Here is a 19,882-nt window from a genome sequence, read left to right as displayed (position 1 = left end):
TATTTTACCTAAGGTATTATATTATCTCCCTTATCAGAGATTAAGCAACAAGTAGCTTAAAGTAGTCTAACATGTTGCCACCAAAACTAAGTTCAAGAAATAAATGGGTGGGTGGGTAGGTTGGTGGATGGATGAATGGATGGATGGATGGATGGATGGGCGGACGGACAGAACGCTCACCCTGACGACAGCCAGGTTTCCTTCACCTATCTCTCCAATGAGTCCTGACTATATTTAAAAACTTCGTGAGGGCAGGGACCATGCATGTCCACACAACTCACTACTGCGCTCCAAGAGCCTAGCATGGGGCCATGCAGAGAAGCCTTCCATAAAACTTGCATATTTGCTTTTCTAAATATTTATTACAGAAACTAGTCACCAAGAAAAGTTCCGAAGTATTTTAAAACAAATCCCTTATAAGCTTTTAAAAAGTTCATGCTCCTGACAAGATCAACAGCTTTAATAATTTCTAACTACAAGAATCATTCTTTTGAAAATCCATCCAATGAGCTTTTCCTATCATTCTTCTTGTTCTGTCATCCAAACCTGAAGCAGAAGTTAAAGCCAGAAAGCATCCAAACAAACCACTTTCCTCATTTTTCTGCCTTTCTCCCAGCCATTTCCCATGAATCTTAAGACTTTTTAAATGAAGTAAGCTAAAGATATTTTAAATGTGAACCTGATAGTTAATATAAATGCTGGAGTGACATTCCGGATATAACTGTTGAATGAACCTCACTTTGTTGGCTAGGAATCATGAAGAATAGCCATGATTTAAAACCACAACTTTAAACCTCTCCAAATGACCACCAAAGATTGTATCTATTTAAACAAACTACTAAAATTATGTACTCCTTTAAAAAACACACACTCTCTCCACTCCATAGTCCCAACATCTAGCTTCTCATACACAGTAGATATTGCATATGTATTTAATGAACCCATGAGTAAATAAGTTTGTCTTTTTCCTGGCTACAAAGAGCTTTCCACTCCTATCTTTAAAAAGATTCACCTTTTTCTTTTTCCCCAAGGCTCCTATATTCCCTGTCCAGCTCTTACTCCAAATGCACACATTCCTCTGACATAGTTCCTTGGTCCTTAAGACCAACTAGTAAAGATCAAAACATGCAGTTCATTTATTTAGTGCTTACTATGTGCCAAACCCTCGCCAATCCCTGAGATTGGAAGGGGGAGCAAAACACTACCACCTTCATTCTCTGGAGGGTATTAATCAAATAAGTACTAAAACATCACCGAATAAAGAAGGAGTACAGGGGGACACAAGATATTTTAAAAGAAGAGAAAATGGGGGTGGGAGGCTGCTTCCCCTGACAAAGTGACATCTGAGCTGAAATTAAAGGAGGAAAAGGAGTTTAAAAGAAAGGCGATGATCGCTGGCTGAAGCAGCAGCACCTGCAAGACAGGGACCCAGCGACCTGGGAATGAGACTGCCTGGGTAAGCCGGACAGACCACGCCGGTGGGGTGTCCTGCGACTAATTTGGTTTTTACCCTGAAGTCACAATAAATCATTAGAGTTTTTTTTAATGACAGAGAATTTTTGTTCATCCACTTACTCAAATCCCTCTTCCATTTCGGCCCATTCTACTGAACTTTCCTTATTCCCTGACCTTCCCTACATGCCCACATCCTTCACTTCAGATGTCTGTATCTCTGTCTTACTCAACAACGAGCCTTCCTCCCTGCTGTACCCTATGAATCCTAAGACTCCAGTCTTCAAGTTCTTCCCTCTGCATAACTTGCTATTACTGCTGAGTAACTGCGGGCCTTCAGGGCAATTTTTAGGTAAATTTACCTAGCTTTACTGACGTTCTGAACTGTACTGCAGAATCGTTATAAAGGAAATTCAAAAAAGTGAAATGAGATTGTAAAATAACTCAATGAGATCCTAATAATTTCACCATTGCTGTTTTGAAAAACTTATATGAAACAATCTTTTGTACCACAGAAGTAATGTCTCCCAATAAATGAACATGTTTGATGTAAAAATGAAGTAAAAAACACCACTGTGAGGACAGTTACAGGTCTTTTCAAGGGTAAATGATCAAATCAGAACAAATTTTTCAGCAGACCGTATTTGTCTTAAGCACTGGAATCCTATTCACATCGAAATAAACTTTCACTCAAAATAAACTGTCAAGTGCTCACTTCACAGCGTATATACTAAAATTGGAACGATACCGAGATTAGCATGACCCCTGCACAAGGATCACATGCACACTGTGAAGCATTCCATATTTTTATGTTGACTATAATTGAAAAAAGTTTTAAAAAGGAAACAAAAAAATTAACTGTCAAAAGGACTCTAAAACGAGATCAAAATTTCACCTTTGAAACACAGCACCAAAAATTATTCAATTGCAGGCCGCCGCCACCGCGATCAAGATGGTTGGGAGACTCGCTGCCTACCTCAAGAGCACCTGGGCCAAGGAGCCAGTGCTGGTCGCATCGCTGACCATCCGGGCCTCGCCATAATTCTGCCCTCCCCCAGCCCCTACACCAGGTAGGCCACCATGAGCCACCAGGTCACACCCTACAACTACGCAGTGTCCCACTGGGAAGACGGGAACATGCCCAACATGCTCAGCACCCCCAGGACCCCAAGGTCCAAGCCTGGAGTGGCTGAAACACCTGAGCACCTCCACTGACAGGGAGGAGGTCTTCTTCCCATTGCTCCTAATAAAAATGGGAACATGGGCCAAAAAAGGATTATTCAATTTCATAAACCCTGTGTTCCCTTTCATGAAAACCATTTATGTCTACTCTAGATTGAGTCCTTAAGCTTACTCCAGAGACTATTAAAGATCCCACCACCGTAACTTAACTGCCACGATGGCACCAACATTGCAGCCTCTGTTTTAGCACTGACTCCAGGCCCCAGTTCCATGTTTGGCACTAGTAGGTACTCAATAAATAATTCTATCCACCTCAAAAGATAAATGATTTTTAGATGACTGTCTCCCAAAATAAGCATACATGTGAAAATAAACAGAATATATTTTTCACAATACTAAAAACAAATTAAACACTCAGAATAAACTAAACTTTCACATGTTCAGCTACTCTACTTTTCAAACTATGAATCATGATACTTTTTCCTTTCTAGATTCACAGCTGCTGCCACTGCCTTCTGACACTGCCCCATTTTTCAGCTTATCTTTAATGGTGCTACAGATTATTTCCACCTGTCCCTAATGAAAGGTTTGAACTACAATAAGTCTGTCTTCTGTTCAACAGTTCATGTCCTCAGGAGGAAATAGTCTCAACTGTCCAATTAAATCAATCATTCCACTCCCACAACCTTTTACTATACTGCCACCAAAGTTTAATTCTCTCCTATCTCCAAAAACTTGGCCACACTGCTGTTTGAATCCAGAAATATTCACTTTGTTCTGCTGAAAATTAAATAAGAAATGTTTAAGGTGTTCCAAACTTGGGTCTCCCATCTGTCTTTTTACCTCCTACTCCTTCATGCCTGTACACCTGAAATGGCCCTGCCTTCCAGGCCGTCATCATCACCCCGCTGAAAAGTCTTCAATTGCCCCAGATTCAAATTCTTCATATTTGTGACCCATCACTCTCATTTCTCACTGTAAGTGTCCCTACCCTCCCCCAGTCTCTCTGTCTCTCTCCCCTCCTCCTCTTCCTCCCCTATCCTTCCCTCTGTCTCTGTCTCTCTCCCCTTCCCGTTTCCCTCCTTCTCTGAGTGTCTCTGTCTCTCATTGACTCACTCCAGGCACGTAACTGTCATTCCCCAAAGCTGCCCTGCACTTCCCCCACCAGGAAGGCCGCCTACGTGACCTCCTCCAGCAGACTGTCAATCCCCCAGGTTCTACTGTAAAAAGCCTAGCCATTCTTCCCGACCAAGATCCAGCCCCACCTCCTCCACAAAGCAATGCTCAAATTCTCAGAATTGTCTTACCTCCTGTGTTCTCTTAGTCTTTCATATGTCAGTACCTATTAGCATCCAAGGTCTTACCTGTGCTAACATTGACTTATACACACATCTATGTCAACACTAACAGCAGAGTCAATGAAATCTTATTCACTTTTGTAGTCAAAGCTTCTACCACCGTAATTCACATATCTTATACAGAGGGCAGTCAAAAGTTTACTTAATTTGAAGGGAACAAGAATCCCCTTTTACAACTTATCAAAGCATTTACAATTACAAGCATTTACAATTTATCAACACATTAGTTTTTCGTTCAATAGAAAAACCAGAAAATATTTTTAACTATATTTGATAATGAATAAACGCCTTTATTATTTCAAGTATAAGACTTCTGGTACAACGTAAAATGTTCCCTCATAACAAAAATGAAAATCCAAATAACTAGACGCCATTGTTCACCTATGAAATTGACGAAGATTTAAAATTTTTAACACCAGTGTTGGTGAAATTTGGGAAACCATGCACTCTCTCAGACACTGCTGATGAAGTATAAATTGGTGCTACTTTTTTGGAAGACAATTTGGCAAAACATTCAATGTACATATATATCTGGTGAACCGGCAATTTCCCTTCTAGATTACCCTACAGCTAACGCTCACAGAACACAGTTATGTGTACAAGGATGACGAAATTGTGGTACATCCATAACATGGAACATTTCCCAATCACTGGAGGAAAAAAGGAAACTCCATCAGTGGATATGGGAATATTTCTAAGATAGAGCAAGAAGCTAAGTTGCAAAACTGCGTGTTTGGCATGATCCCACTTGCTTTTTAGTGCACAGACACTGTGTACGCACATACATGCACGCCCCAACCCACCCCCAGTGTCTTGCACTTTAAAAAATAAACTGGGGTCACACTAAACTGATAGCTTTGTAACACACCCATAAATACCAAATTTTTAATATATGTATAGGACAATTGTGATAGAAAAAAACTGAACAGCTACTATCTATGGAGCATGAGGAGGAGGAGCAATGAGCTGACATCATTCTATGTGGCTTGATCTTTTTTTTTAAAACCATGAATATTTATTACTAGTTGATCTTTAAAAACTAAACTTTCTCAGGTGATCACAACACCTTCTATGTTTGCTACACTGTAGGACTGCTGGACAGAGCCCCAAGCAGATGATAAACACTCCTCCCGCTCCAGCAGTTCCTCGCTCAGGCCCAGTGGGGCCTCAGCAAAATTATCCACAGTCCTGTTACCAACACTCTCTCAGTGATAGAAGGTCGTCAAGCGCCAGTCTAACGCTACCAACCTCTGGCCACCAGAGAAGCCTCCACAAACCTTTCCAGGACTATACAACAGCTGGCATTTCTCAAACCCGCCCCTCATTTTCCTCAAGCAAGGGCACAGGTGCCCTACTCTTTCCCCTTTCCAAGAATGACCGCTCATTAGTGCAGGTACTCATCTCCAGTTTTTAAAAATGACAGCCAGCTAACTGATAAAAATAAAGTTAACCTGATAACAAATAAATGCTATTCCTCTGGGAGTGTTTCCATTTTAAATTAGGGAATCCAACTCTCACCTTCATCGAAAAAAAATGAATTCACAGTGAGAACTGCAAACAAACTAGATGAAAAAGGAAGTAATAATTTGGAGACAAGACCTACCTTTGTTCCTTCTAAACATGCCAAGGAAGCACCTACCTTCTACCCTAATGCTGTAGATACACTACCATACCCACCGAAGCACTGACACTATCAATACCTCATTTAAAACCTCATCTTCTCGCCTTTAAATATTCACTTGACTAACTCAGACTACTTTTCTAAGGTGCTCGTAATTGAGCCAATCATTCACTACCGGTGAGCTCACACATAAAAAGTAACAGACTTGAGAATGACAGGTACCCCTATAAAATCCCAATGCAGGTGGTACTCCATCCTCTGTCCCCTTTTATAAAAAGAACAAAGAATCAGAAGTCAGGAAAATATACGCCAGCCCCAGACCTGCTTCTTCCGAGTGACTGGGTAGTCATTTAGTTTCCCTGCACTCATTTCCTTCTCTAAAATGAGAGAAATGAACTATATCAAAGTTTCTCAAAATGTTCTTCAGCCCCAGGATTACCCGGAGTCCTAGTTACGAAGGCAGATGCCAGCGCCTCACCCCAAGCCGACAGAGAGAAGTATATGAGCTGGGGAGTCCCACACGTTAGACACATTCTCCAGAAGCCTGCTTGAGAACCATTAGTTTCTCAGGTCTCTACTGGATCTAATAACACTCTCTAAGTTCAAAGGAATCCCAGATCTTCCTCTTTTTTTCCCCAAATCCACAGAAATTAAAGAGGAAGATACTAGTTAATGTATTTTTAAACATCACAGCCACCATTCTCTTTGCTACTTCAGTGACTCAAACATTTACTGAAAACCTGACAAAACCCAAGTGTTGGTCTAGTATTGTTTGCTGAGAATATGAGCAGCAACACGTTAAGTATGGTCGAGGAATGACTAAAACAAAACCCAGAAGCTTAGATTCCAAATACTGTTTACATACAGTATAGTCACAGCAATCAAGAACCATGTTTCTATCAGAAAATACTCTGCAAAACACTGTGCTATTAGGCCCAAATTTCCTTCACTACTTAAAAGTTTAGAGACATGTTTTTCCTAATCTGACCTTATGTGTATATACTGCATATGTACACCACAGTTCAAAAGATTTATGACCAAATATGGAAAATGAAACTTATTAATTTGTGCAGTAAGTTGTCATTTCAAAGCTTATTTCTGTAATTTCTTCCAAAATGTTTGAAAGTATGACAGGCAGTGTTTCATAATTCCCCGTTCTCCTTCAGTAGAAAACAGATTTTCAACCAGACAACTACAAAAGGCCACATATCCCAGCCTCCTCTGCAGCTAAATGGGGCCACCTAAGTTCTGACCAACAAGTGTAAAGTGAAGTCATGTACACAACTTCCAGGTGTGCCTTTAAAGGGAGGGGCTGTGCCTTCCCCACATCCTGCTCCTGGACTGTGGGTGTGGTGGGGAGTTGTCTTGTACTACACAAAAAAGGATGTCTCCTCAAGCACGAGAAAGAACCAAGGTCCCCTGCACCATGGAACCACGTCAGCCTCAGACTACTTAGACTCATGTGAGAGAGAAATAAGCTTATCTAAGCCACTGTATTTAGTCGGAACATAGGCACAATCTTATTTGCTAACTAATGCATGCAGAAAATTAAGATTTATAAAAAATATTAATAGCTACTTATCAACTCAGTAAAACTAAAACTCTACTTATAAATTCTTGTATAACCTCACTACTAAAATTATTGCTACTGTACCGACTCATATTTATATGGCATTTTACACTTCTGCAAAGCACCTCATTTCAGTATCTCATTTCACATTCTCGATCCTGGGCAGGACCGCTGGTGCTATGCACATCTGGCATACAGGACACTGAAACTCAGAGAAGCTACTTTGCCCAAGAGCACACAACCACGGAGTGGTACTCAGGATTCGGCATACAGGTTCCTCGTTCCATCATCCTGTGTGTACATATATTTACATACCTCTGCTACATGCCAAGCATTAGTTACAGGTGTGACCAAAAAAGAATTATCCCTGTCCAAATGCACCTTACAATCTAATTGAGTGAGAAACAGACATTAGGTGGATATATGTATATATGTAAGTATGAACAATTATATAATTATTTGCAATAAGGGCTGTGGGAAAAAAGCAGAGTTTTGTGAAAATGCATGACCAAGGAACCTTACCTAGACTGGGGGTTTGGGGAAGGCCTCTGAAGAAGTAGCATTAATGCTGGGACCATGAGGATGAGCATGAAGGAAGAAGAGGAAGGGAGGGAGAAGGGGGAGAAGAAGGCTATTTAGAAATTTATGTGCATTATCTCAATCGTCACAATAAGCCTATGGTAAGTACCACTGACCTCACTTTACAGCTGAAGAAATTGAAGCTTAGGGAGATCACTGTGCTAAAGTTCACACTGCCAGTGAAGGGCAGGTCCTGTTGAGATTTCAGACCTGCCTGACTCTAGAGCCTCTGCCAGGCACCATCTCACAGGCTGGTACTCTCTCCACACTGCCATGCTGCCTCCATTGCTGTCAGCAACTCGTTATCAAGGAGATTTTGGATAGATGTCACAGTTTGAGCATCTTTTTACCCAAACACATGTGCTAAGAAACCAACTTTAACAACTATCCATAAAACAAGCAAAAAAAAAAAAAACAACTCTTGTCACTGGATATTTCACACATACCTAGAAAAATCATGGAGTTATTTAAGAACAGGAATGTTACCTAAAATAGAGGCAATGCTGAAAACTAGTTTCATTCCATATTAAACCAGTTCACTAATCCCCCCCCCATACACACAAAATCAATTTAAACAAGCATTTCAATTATGGGGAGATAAAACTCAAACAATTCATCAAAAGTAAAGATACATTTTAAACTAGTATGCATTATATACATTATATGCATATATATCCATATACATGTCTGTCAACCAAAAACTTACATACCTTGTCAAAACTTTAATATTAATACAAACTGTTAAAAATCACCTTCTAAAAAAAAAAAAAAAATCACCTTCTAGAAGAGAGGATACATAGCTCTGGTAGAACAGTCAATTGCCAAGATGCCAAAATGGTTCTATATTAGCAAAAAGTATGCCCATGAGGAACCACATTTTAGATGTTCACTGTACTATGTTATATGTTACTATCACCGATAAAGTTGCATAACTTGTTATACAACTCTAGAAGTAGGACTTCAAAGCAAAAGCATAAATTTTAAAAACCATTTAGCTGGTTTATTCAATGCACTTATTTCCAAATCATTTTGTTTTCATATAACAAAAAAATGGAACTAAGGCTGCCTGTAGCCCTGAAGTTAGGAAACAAGACTTGTCTTTAATGACCTAATATGCACCTTAAATTAATTATTTTAGTTCTATAAAGTCAACATTTCACTTTCACGTAACCAATGGTAAACTTCACAGCTCTAGCTTAACATTGTAAGCACTGACGTAAGGCACGATTTCAAAATGTATCTTCATTTAGGATCGAATGAAGAAAAATTTTAGGTAGTATAAAAAAACTTATTTTCCAAGTAATTAAACATGAATTTTAACCACCCAAAAAATTTAACCCCAAATTGGCAATCCTTGGGTTATCAATTACCAAAATTTCTCTAGCCATCGAAACATTGCCTCAAAGGTCAAAACAATGTATGGTAAGAAGTCTTTTAACCAGCATAACCACTATGTATAAAGTATTCTTATACAAGTCTCAGAATTCACTTTGACGGGGCAAACTTTGTTAGTATCAACTTTCACGTTTGATAGTTTCAAGTAATATTTTTACTTCTAAAAAAGAAATATACACAAGTATCTGGAGGTAAAACACCAAACACTGAACACAAATTCTTAGCTCACAGTTTATGTTACTGATAAGGAATATAACAAAATCATAAGACTAATTAAATTTGGGGAAAGAAGAGACAAGTTCTTTATAAAGACTCTTTTTGGAAGTTTCTGGGTATTCCTGGGTTCAAATGGTTAAAGTTTTTTCTTGGAGGATAAAAAAGGAATTGCTTTGAGGTGTGTGGGGGTGTGTGTGCAGGAAATGTGAAAGTTCTTTGAAAATAAGAGAAAAGCTAATGCTAAAGCAAAGAAAAATTGACACACACCTTATCACAAATACCAAGTCACAAATGAAGCCACCTCCTTCTATTCTTTCTATTAATCTGATATTTAATGTCATGTATAAAGTAAATGCCCTTCTCACTCAATGAAGTTACTCCTATCCAAATTTTCTTCCCGTAACTAGACACTTGCGAACAATAAACATGCATGCGAAACATCCTTGGGCAGACTGAATTTCTAAACTATTTATTTCTTTGAAAATTGTTTTCAGGTAGTACCTAAAATTCAATACAAATTAGCATTTTCTTTGTACAGTGTCAAAACAAAATGCATGTCAAAGATCATCTATATCACGTGTTATATAGCAAGTTATCATGAATTTGGCTTTTGCAGATACTCACGACATTATAAAAACCTACATAAATTCTTTAAATACTAGTTGTTACACTTACCACTCCCCATTTTCATAACTTTAAGTCATAAACACAGTTTCTCTCCATAAATAAAACTAAGGGGCTGACACTGGACAATATTCTAGAGGGGAAAAATTCTAACCACGGGTCTTTTTTTACTATCCACACTCCCAAACAGGACTTTGCATTAAAATGGAATATTTTCACTTATTTCGAAAATTAGTACCCCTAAAAGACTGGACTAACTCATTAATTACTGAATCCCTAAAACACAGTGATTTTGTGTTTGTTAAGTTTCTAATTAGGTCCTACCAAAATGACTTTAAAATCGTTTCAGAAACGATCTTATACCTAAATTCCAAATTCCTAACAGTAAAAAAAGATCTCACTAGATCGCTGAGTCCATCTCCCACTCTTACCAATAAGGAACACTCATTCATTCAAGTCTATTCCTCCAAATCTAAAATCTTTTTTAAAAGCGTATGACCTCACCTTACAAACACAGGGGTGACCCTTCCTTCCAGAATAATTAATTTCTAAACTTATGTCTCTTATGAACTTTTTATACTGTTTTACACTAGAACTTGGTGTAGACATTGACAGGAGTCCTTAACTTCCTGGCAAGGTCTGAAATCTAAATGAATTTGGACAGCCACCATAAACACCGCCACTATTCCAAGACAAATCCTCCAAAAGCACTGGGGTATTTTAAGTGTAAGTAATACGCGCGTCAAAAATCTTAACTAGACTCGAGTAAACTTTTTTCAGGAAACTTCAGACTAAAATCTTAGCACTATGAAATTTTAGTTCCAGTCTCACATTTATAGTCTATCTGAAAATATTCTCTTGAAGTAACTAAATTAACATAGGAGAAACTTAAGAAAACAAAAGCTAAAGGTAATTCCGCTGAATTATTATTAAACACCTCAAAATCAAAGTAGCAAACATATCTATTCTTAAACCCTTTGTATATGTAAAGTATCAGGGGTCACAGAGAAAATCTAAGTACTCAAAGATAAAAAATGACAACACAAAACTTTATGACTCATCAATACTTAAAAGATGCCTATGATTAAAACTAAGTGTGAAGAAAAAAACGCACCAACTATATTTTAATTATTTCCATTCAAAAATTGTCTACAGTTTTCTTGGGGGAGGGAGGGAAGGATGACAAGGTTCATTAACATGGCCTCATCTCAGCCTTTCCTACTCACTCCAACAAACCAAAAAGTTAATTCCATGCTAAACACTATACATGGACACAATCTCTAGGTTAGAACCCTGAGTCATTACACACAGATCGCTCTTAAATTTGCCACTATTTGTAATAATGAATTATAACCTAGTGATTAAGAGCCGGCTAGCTACACTCTTGGCTCCTGAAGTCCCAGCTGTATGACCTTGGATGAGTCACGGCTCAGTTTCCCCATCTGTGAAATGGGTAACAGTTCCCACCAGTAGGATAAGCAAATTAACAAATATAAGTCCCTGAGAAGAACGCGTGGCACTCTTCGTCCTAATTTTTAAATCAGTGTGAAAACAATGTTTTAAGGTGTATTTTTTCTGACTACTTGGGCGGGATTCAAGAACCCAATGCTGGCATTCAAGTGAGACACGTAGATTACAAGATTCATATTACCTGGGGCTGGATGAAAGGCACAGCCAAGTGGTCTGAGTCCATCACTCACTAATTTTGCCATTTTTAACTATTTCAGACTAGGGAGGGGTCTCTCGCTAAGTGTTAAGATATTCAGCAGTTTGGGTGGATCTAGGCGAGAATAGGTGTCTCCAAATAGACTTGTGAAGTTTAGCTGCCATTCCCAGGTATCAATTAGAATTTACGAATTCTCAGCCCCCAATTCCTCCGGCTGCTAAACAGGTCATCACTCCATCTCGAGTGGCCGGGATCACTTGCACTCAGGGCACAACTTCAGAGCATGCCGAGCGCCCTGGCTCGGGCACACACCCCAAAGGGCCGCGGAGGGACCGGGCTCCCGACCCTCCCCGGCGCCTCGCCCAGCAGCCAGCCCCATTTTCTTAACCCGTGCATTGTCCTTGCGGAGAACCCCGGCGGTTCCCACACTGGAGGGGACCGAGAGGAGGGACGAGGGAGGAGCTGGGGAAGAGGATGAGGAGGAAGAGGAGGAGGAGGAAGACAACCTCCTCCCCTTCGCCCGGGCGGCCAGTGAAGGTCTGGCGCTTCCTCCGGCCCCCAGGCCCCGGCTCCCGGGAGGCCGCGGCCCCTGCTCCCACCCTCCGCAACTTTCCCTCCGCTCGCACCCGCCTCTCCGGGACCCGACCGGGCGGGCTCCCTCCCCCGGCGGCCAGCCCCGGGCCGCGGCGCCTCCTCCTAAAATGGCAGGTCCCTCCCTCCGCCCGGCCGGCCTCGGCGCGGGCCCGGCTGCAGGCCGCGGGGGGGAGCCGGGCGCCGGGCCGGGCGGGGCCGCGGCCGGGCCGGACACTCACCGGGACGATGGCGGGGCGCTCGCGCCGCTCCCTCCGGTGAGTCTCAGCCTCGGGCTCCCGCCGCTGCGCTCCCGCCGCGGCCTCCGCAGCCAGCGCCGCCCCGGCCGCCTCTCTCCGCCCCCGGCGCTCCCGGCTCCGCGGCCGAGCCGCAGCCTGCTCAGTCTCTGTCCGGCTGGCGGTTCCAGCGGCGCCCGGGGCCGGGGAGGCGACGGCCCCCTCCCCGGCAAATACCGCAGTCCCCGGACCCCGACTCCCGGCGGCGGAGCCGCGCGGCCCGGCCCGGCGTGGAGGGCGGCGGCGGCGAGGCCGGGCGCCGAGTCGCAGCCGCTCCCGGCGGCTTCTTCCCGAGGAGGATTTTGTAAATCTCACAAAATGGCGCGCGCTCCAAACCTGCGCAGCGAGAAGCGCCGGGGCCCGAGCGGCGGCGGCGGCGGCGGCGGCGGCGGCGGCGGCGGCTCCTCCGCCAGGAGAGCCCGAACCGCCCGCCCCCGAGTCCCCGCACAGACAGACAGACACTCACACTCACACACGCACGCACGCACACTCGCCCTCGCACACGCTCACTCACACACACACTCTCACACTCACACCGGTCCCGCCCGCTCGCCGGCGGCGGCAGCGGCACCAACAGCAGCAGCAGGAACAGCAGCAGCAGCAGAAGCGGCGGCGGCGGCGGCGCCCGCACCCCCCGCTCGGGGTGTCCGCTCCCTGAGCCCGACCTGAGCCGCGATCAGCAGCAGCGACGGCAGCAGTCTCCCCGGATCCCCCCGCCGCTCTTGCCGCCGCCACCCCCGCCTCACTCCAATGGGGCTTTTTATTATTATTCGGGCGGGAAGCGAAAGGGTTTAAAAAAAAACCAACCAACAAAATGGCGACGGACCGACCCGGTCGCTATAGCAACTGTCAATCAAAACGCAAAACCCCGGCTGACGTGCTGACGTCCTCCTCCCGCCCCCCGGCCCAAGCCGGTGGGCGGGGCCTGTTGCTCAGGCAACAGCAGATTCCGTTCCCTCCTTTTCCCTCTCCCCCTCCGTCCCCAACCAACCACCCAACCCCCTCAGGTCACGTGAAGGATAAATTCGGAGCTCGGGCCCGCTACGAGTGTCAGAGGAGGGCGCGTGATTCGCTCGGGGGAGGGGAGAGGAGGGGGATGGCCGAGCGGAGGGAGGGAAGGGGAAGGGGTAGGCGAAGGGGGGGCGGCGAGGCGGCGGCCCGGCCAGTACGCGAGCGCCCGCCGCCTCCCCTGCCGCCTGGCCGCGCCCCGCGCCCGCGCCGACTGCGGCCCAGGGAGCGCGCGCGGCCTCTGCGCCGCCGCCCCCGGAGCCCCGCGCTTCCGCGTCGCGCGCCCGCAGCCCCGCCCGCGCCGGGGGGGAGGGGGCCGGGCTCTGCGGCCGCGCGGGGCCGGGGGAAGCCCACCCCCGCGCGCCCGGGCCGGGGGCTCTCACCTCAGTCCCCCGGGAGCGCGCCGGGTGCGCCCATCCGCGCGTTTAGGCTGCTCTTGGAAGGGCTCGCGGGCCCCCCTCGCCGGAAAATGCCCACGGAGGCCGCGGCGGGGGGTGGGGAAGAGGCCGCCTCCGCGTTTCAGACATCTCAGGAATTCCGGACGCTGCGCCCGAATCCGGGATGCCCCTGCGGCTGCCACCTTGATTAAATCATGCCGCTCGGTTTACGAAGCGACCGATGCCAACGTTCAGAAATTATGGACGGAGCCATCATAAAAACTTTTTTAGGCTGTGCACGCTCTCCCAGGCTTTCCCACCTCTTTCAAACCCCTACCCACCTTTCTGGGCGCCACCTTCTCCATCGGAATGCTCCTTAAATTAATCCTCCAGCTGTTCCTGTATCCTTGTCGCCCAATACCCTGTTTTCTTTTTCGTGCACCATCTCAGTTTCCAGATTATGAATTAGCCCATAATTCTTTATTAATATTCTGCCTTTCGTTTATTTCTATTATATCTGCCCCTTCTTTCTGCATAAATGTTGCTAGGTGTGCTACTCAGGCATTAAAAATCTAGCTATGCTAGTAGCTATGCTGTACTGGCTACTTTGTAATCAGTCGACAGCCACTGGCTAAAAATTATGTTTTGTTCCAACCTATTAAAATGGCACTTAATAAATGTTACGTCAAAAAAAGATAATATAGATATTATTTTACACCAAGTCACTGATTTATCGCTTGCTTTCTAAGCTTGACTTTGCCATCATATGATAGTGTTCGTACCAATATTTTGTAAACTTAACAAGTACAGTAGCCACAGATAAAATCTTAGGCGTAAAGAAAAACAATCCTGTAAAAAATACTGGTCTCTATCCTATGTGACTCAAGGAAAGACACTTGCTGTAAACGGTTTCCAAATGTTTCGCTTCTTCAGTAATTAGAACATTGATATACTAAGGCAACCGCTCGAATTAGCACAGGCCCTGGAAGAAGTGAGACGAAACCTAAAACAAATTAGACAAAAAGTACTCAGGCAAATAGCTTACTTCAGAGTGATTCTCCGTGGTATGAGAAGTTGTGACAGTCAAAGTTCTTTTGGATTGCCGACTTTTTCAAGATTGCCCTGCTAATGTAATTAAAGTCCACATTCAACTCGATTGTTTTGAAGGAAGTGGCCAAGAGTGTTTCTATTGATGTGAGAGACCGCGCTACCTTAATTCCTCCTGAACTCATACTCCACCTACACAACCGACTCCTTCCTTCGTTTTGCTTCTCTTCTCCCGGCTCCCCACCCCCACCCCATTCACTGGTCACTGGTCACCGATCACCGGCTTCTATCATAAACACTTGAACATTGGCAACCTTTAACACTATGGTAAATCTGAGTCAAATTTTCATTGCTGGTAATGATGGAAATTTGCATAATTAATCTTCTAAGTAACCTGAGAAGAATATGACAGTGTCTCAAGAAATATGCCCTTGTCTTCAGTTAAATCAATCTAGATTATAAGGGTGAGGCAAATTCTTGAGCTTATAAAATCATGCAGTAGTAGAATGCATTGCTGGTCTTCATATAACGAAGGCTGCATCCCTCTTTCTCTAGGACACCTGGCCAACTCCACCCGCCATATGACAGCTTTACACAACATCGATCAATGAACTGTCACTGTCATCTCCAGGTTGAAAGTCCGTAAAGTAGTTTTATATGGGCTTCACTTAAAAAGTAATCTGTAAATTATGCTCCAAACAAGTGAACACATGGAGGTAGGAAGGACTCTGGTACAGGTGCCAGTTTGCTGTTGACCAGATTCAGCGATTAAATCCTTGCTGTCATCTGAGAATCTCATCACATTCACCGACAGATGTGTCTACTCACAGAAGTTAACCTCTAAAAGCAAAGACCCCCACCCGACTCAGATAGTAACAGCCTCCACTTATCCAGTACATTCTAGGGTTTCTCTAATCCTCACAGCCGCATTACATCCCCATTATCCAGCTAAGAAAACAAGTCCTAAGTAAATAACTTTCCCCAGATCACACCACCAATAGGTGGTGAACAGGATTCAAACCCGGTGTAATCGTAAAGCCTATTTCCCCCACACCGAGATGATCCAAGTTTATTTGGAGAGCAAGTCTTTACAGAGGTAATCAGAAAGAGGTCAGTAGAGTGAGTCTTAATCCAATATGACTGGTGTCCTTATAAAAAGGGGAAATTTGGACAGAGATAGGCGTAGACACAGGAAAGACGATGTGAAGACACAGGGAGAATGCCATTTACAAGCCACAGAATATCTGCGGCTGGCAGAAGCTGGGAGAGAGGATGAAAGAGATGCTCCCTCATAGCCCTCAGAGGGAAGCAACCTCCCCAACCCCTTGATTTTGGACGTCTAGCCTTCAGAACTGTCGGACAGTAAATTTCTTGTTGTTTAAGCCACTTGGTTTGTGGTACTTGGTTATGGAAGCCCTCACAAACTAATGCATAGATCCAAGCCAAGATGCCAAGTTTTTTGTTTGGTTCCACATCTCTTAATGACCGCTCTTGGGGGTACACTATATTAAGCTCAAAGGTTCAGGAACTGGAACCCCGCTGGGAGTTATAACCCAAACACTCCAAAGACATACAAACTAACCAATAGCCCTGTGACTGCCCCTCACACCATGTGAGAAGGTGAACAATTCGCAATTAGTCCTTGGACAGTGCCATGGCCAGAATCTGACACCCCCGCTCCTCTTACAGACTTCCGAGCGGAAGTCCTTGATTACTCCCCTTGGACAACCTTTATTGTTAGTTCCGATTTTAAAAGCAGTTCATGTATATTAAAGAGGTTAAAAAGAAATAAAATAAAGCAAGAGAGAGGCTTTATTTAAACTGATGAGGATAGTATACTGTGAACCAAATAGTTAATGCTCAATTCTCTACACCTGAGATCCAAAAACAAAAATAAAAAGTAACATGTGGCCATTAGAAAGACTTTTACAATATAGAAAAACAAAGAGCTAAAGATTACTCATAGATATCACCCAAGGATAAACCTTATTAATATCTTCATATTGGCATATATCCTCCCAGACTTTCTTAGGAGACATGAACGTACACACACCCAACACATATAGATAACTTTTATGCCTTATTTACTTACAGTTATGTTATGGATACATTTTGTGTTAATCAACCAAAGTTTAGATAAGCATTTTAACAGCTACAAGTATTCCATCAGTTGAATGAGCCATAATTCATTTAACTGCTCCTCTGTTTTCAAAAGAAGCTTTCCCTTTTTTTGTTATAAATAGCTGCATAAACATTACACATATACATTTTATACACCTGTCCAGTTATTTTCTTAGGATAAGAGCATGAATCCTTAAAGAGCTTGATTCGTGTTGCTGAACTATCCCTCAGAAATGATTTCACCAGTTTGCACTCCTAAAACTTGTGAGTATGACACTCTTGTTTTAATTTGCATTTCTTTGACCATTTAATGTCTTCTTTTTTTATATATATGTTTATTGGCTATTTGTGCCTGGCCTGTGTATATCCTAAGCTCAGTAGGGGAGGTAGGAGAAATGTCATATTTTTATCGACTTCTTTTTTTTTTAACTCTACTGAAAAAAAAAAGAAGAAAGGAAGGACTGGAAGACTATATGGTGTTATTAGGCTAGTGTATATCAGCTGCAGACGTTCATCACCCCAATTTATCCGTTACCATCTCCATTCTTAGTCATCTCCCAAGGGCGTCTAGCCCAGACTTCTTCCCTGCTCTGAGCCTCACTGCCCTCACCCTCCCAGCTCCTGTTCCCTGGACCAAGAGCTGTGCTGCCTTTCTCCTGGCATCATAGCGTTGCTTACAAGGTTGTTTTGTGCCAAGGTGTGGATATAATGGTGCCATTTTTCAAAAAGAAGACCGTATTTATTACTTTTCCTATCATGTAAGAATGTTTACCAATATTATTTCATGAATTAGCTTTAATATTTTCTTTTTTTGTGACAACCAGATAAAGGTTAAATAGAAAATGTAAAATGGTTAGATTAAAGTGTCTATTTCACACTGTTTTGGAATATCTTGAAATAGTATTTTGCAATATTTGGGTAAGACTTGAAAAACTACACTTTAATATGTTGATTCATACACATACAGTAGCTTCCTTGAAATTAACAGGTTGGGGGAAAGTGCCCTAATAAAACTGTGAAAAATGATTAAGTACATGGAATTTAAAATCAGGTAGGAGAAACAGAAATCTACAACGATAACTTACTTCAATGGTTCACTAGCTCAACAGTTCTTGAGAATTTTGGCTTATGTCCTTGGCTCTTTAATGTAGGCATACGGTGGACATCATTTAATATGCCCACAGCATTTATCGATATATGCATTTACTGCTACTGTCTTCAGCATATTTCCTATTTTACTTCAATTTGAAAGATATTTATGTGGCCATCGCAGTGGTATTACTTTATTATATCATATTTGCATGCTTGTTTCTCAATTGTAAGTGCTTTTAGGGCAAGGATCCTATATTTTCATCTTTGTATCACTAACGCCATATCCGGCATACTGTAAATGCCATTTTCTGTTTTGTATTTTTAAATGAATGATGAGCTCCTGCTATTTTGTTCCAATTTTCTTCTGTCCTATATGAGGTTTTTGGCAATCATAAAACTTTGAGGGAAACTGCCCAGTGATTTGTATAGAAACGGGGAAATGTTCTCTTTTGATCTTAAAATGGGTGGAATTTCTCTAATACCTGAGGGAAGCTTGTTGCAGTCAGCAAAGCTGGAAGACGAAACATTCCCTGAAGAGGTAACAGTAGTGTTACCAGTTACCATGCAGCTAGTTTGTACTATGACAGCAACGCTTCTCGAACCGGTGTTCCTGCAGCTCACCCCAGGTATATCCAGTTTGAGAAACAATAGATTTGGGCATTCTCTTTGGACAGAGGTTTAGGCAGGACCTCTGTGTGGCCAACTCTGTTAACTTCAAACACAAAAATAACAGCCTCCGACCTGCATGCACTGTTAACAGCTTACGGGGAGCGTCAAAGAGCCAAAAAGTTCATTTACGAAGGACAACAAACATGTCCTGTCTGTCCCTTCCTACATCTGAATTACTTCCAGAATTTTAAAAGCAAAAATTGGCTGGGGGGAAGGGAGAATTGGATGAAGGTGGGCAGAAGGTGCAGACTCCCAGTCGTAAGATAAAGACACGCTGAGGATGTCATGTCAGTCAGAGCTGTAGTTAACGCCGCTGTACAATACACGTGAACATTAAGAGTAAATCCTAAGCTTTTTTCTCATCACAAGGAAAAACAAGTTTATTTTCTTTTTTCCTTTTTCATTTTTTTGTATCTATATGAGGCGGTGGATGTTAATTAAGCTGACTTGGTAATCATTTCACAATATAACTTAGCCAAAAATCGTTATGCTGCACACCTTAAACTTATACAGTGCTGTATGTCAATTACATCTCAATAGAGCTGGAAAAAAGAAATAAAAGTAAAAATTATTTATTACATTTTATTTTTAAATCTGCAACACAAAGGGTATAAAGAACAAGACAACGAGAGCAGATATTCTCATTGCCCAGATAATCGCTGTGTATTTTTCAAATAAAAATAATTCAAGTACATGGCTTAAAAGTCCAAACAGAACAGAGAAGAAAGACAGACTACTCGCCCGCTCCCAGCCTCCCTTCCCCTTTCTCCTTCACCCTTCTCAAGGCCGCAGGAGTCGCTTTCTCAAATTCGGCATCACATCGTTGCCTGCTAAAAACCTAAAGGACTCTTCATTACTTGGGAGATGACATTCCCACTTGTTAGTTTGTCACCGTATTCCTTCGTGATCAGACCCCTCCGGCCTTCTCCGCTGGGGCTTCCCCAGTCCAAGTCCCCAGAACACACGACTTTCCCGGCTGCCACTCTGTCCTGGCGAGGCCCCATTCCCTCCTCAGAGCGTTTATCTCCCTGCATTTTTT

General features: G+C 43.0%; 1 protein-coding gene and 1 non-coding gene across 7 annotated transcripts in view; one reads left to right on the top strand and one right to left on the bottom strand.

Moving 5' to 3' along the window:
• The window catches only part of DYRK1A (dual specificity tyrosine phosphorylation regulated kinase 1A), a 134,564-nt gene extending 120,534 nt beyond the window's left edge, over positions 1 to 14,030 (bottom strand). For 2 of the 6 annotated variants that reach the window (XM_039857753.1, XM_039857756.1), the window contains exon 1: positions 12,476 to 12,608. The gene's annotated coding sequence lies outside the window, so the exon portion shown is untranslated. Of the gene's footprint in view, positions 1 to 12,475; positions 12,609 to 13,194; positions 13,216 to 13,920 lie in introns of those variants that run through there. The other 4 variants (XM_039857754.1, XM_039857755.1, XM_039857758.1 and 1 more) reach the window with 4 other exon arrangements.
• Positions 2,160 to 2,261, top strand: LOC120599209 (U6 spliceosomal RNA). Its single transcript, XR_005651820.1, has one exon. It is a non-coding gene; the product is annotated as a U6 spliceosomal RNA (small nuclear RNA).
• Positions 14,031 to 19,882: the final 5,852 nt, after the last annotated feature.

Source organism: Pteropus medius, unplaced genomic scaffold (assembly GCF_902729225.1).
Source record: "Pteropus medius unplaced genomic scaffold, Ma_sr-lr_union100, whole genome shotgun sequence".
NCBI classification, from domain to species: domain Eukaryota; kingdom Metazoa; phylum Chordata; class Mammalia; order Chiroptera; family Pteropodidae; genus Pteropus; species Pteropus medius.
This window is presented reverse-complemented; position numbering and strand designations above follow the sequence as displayed.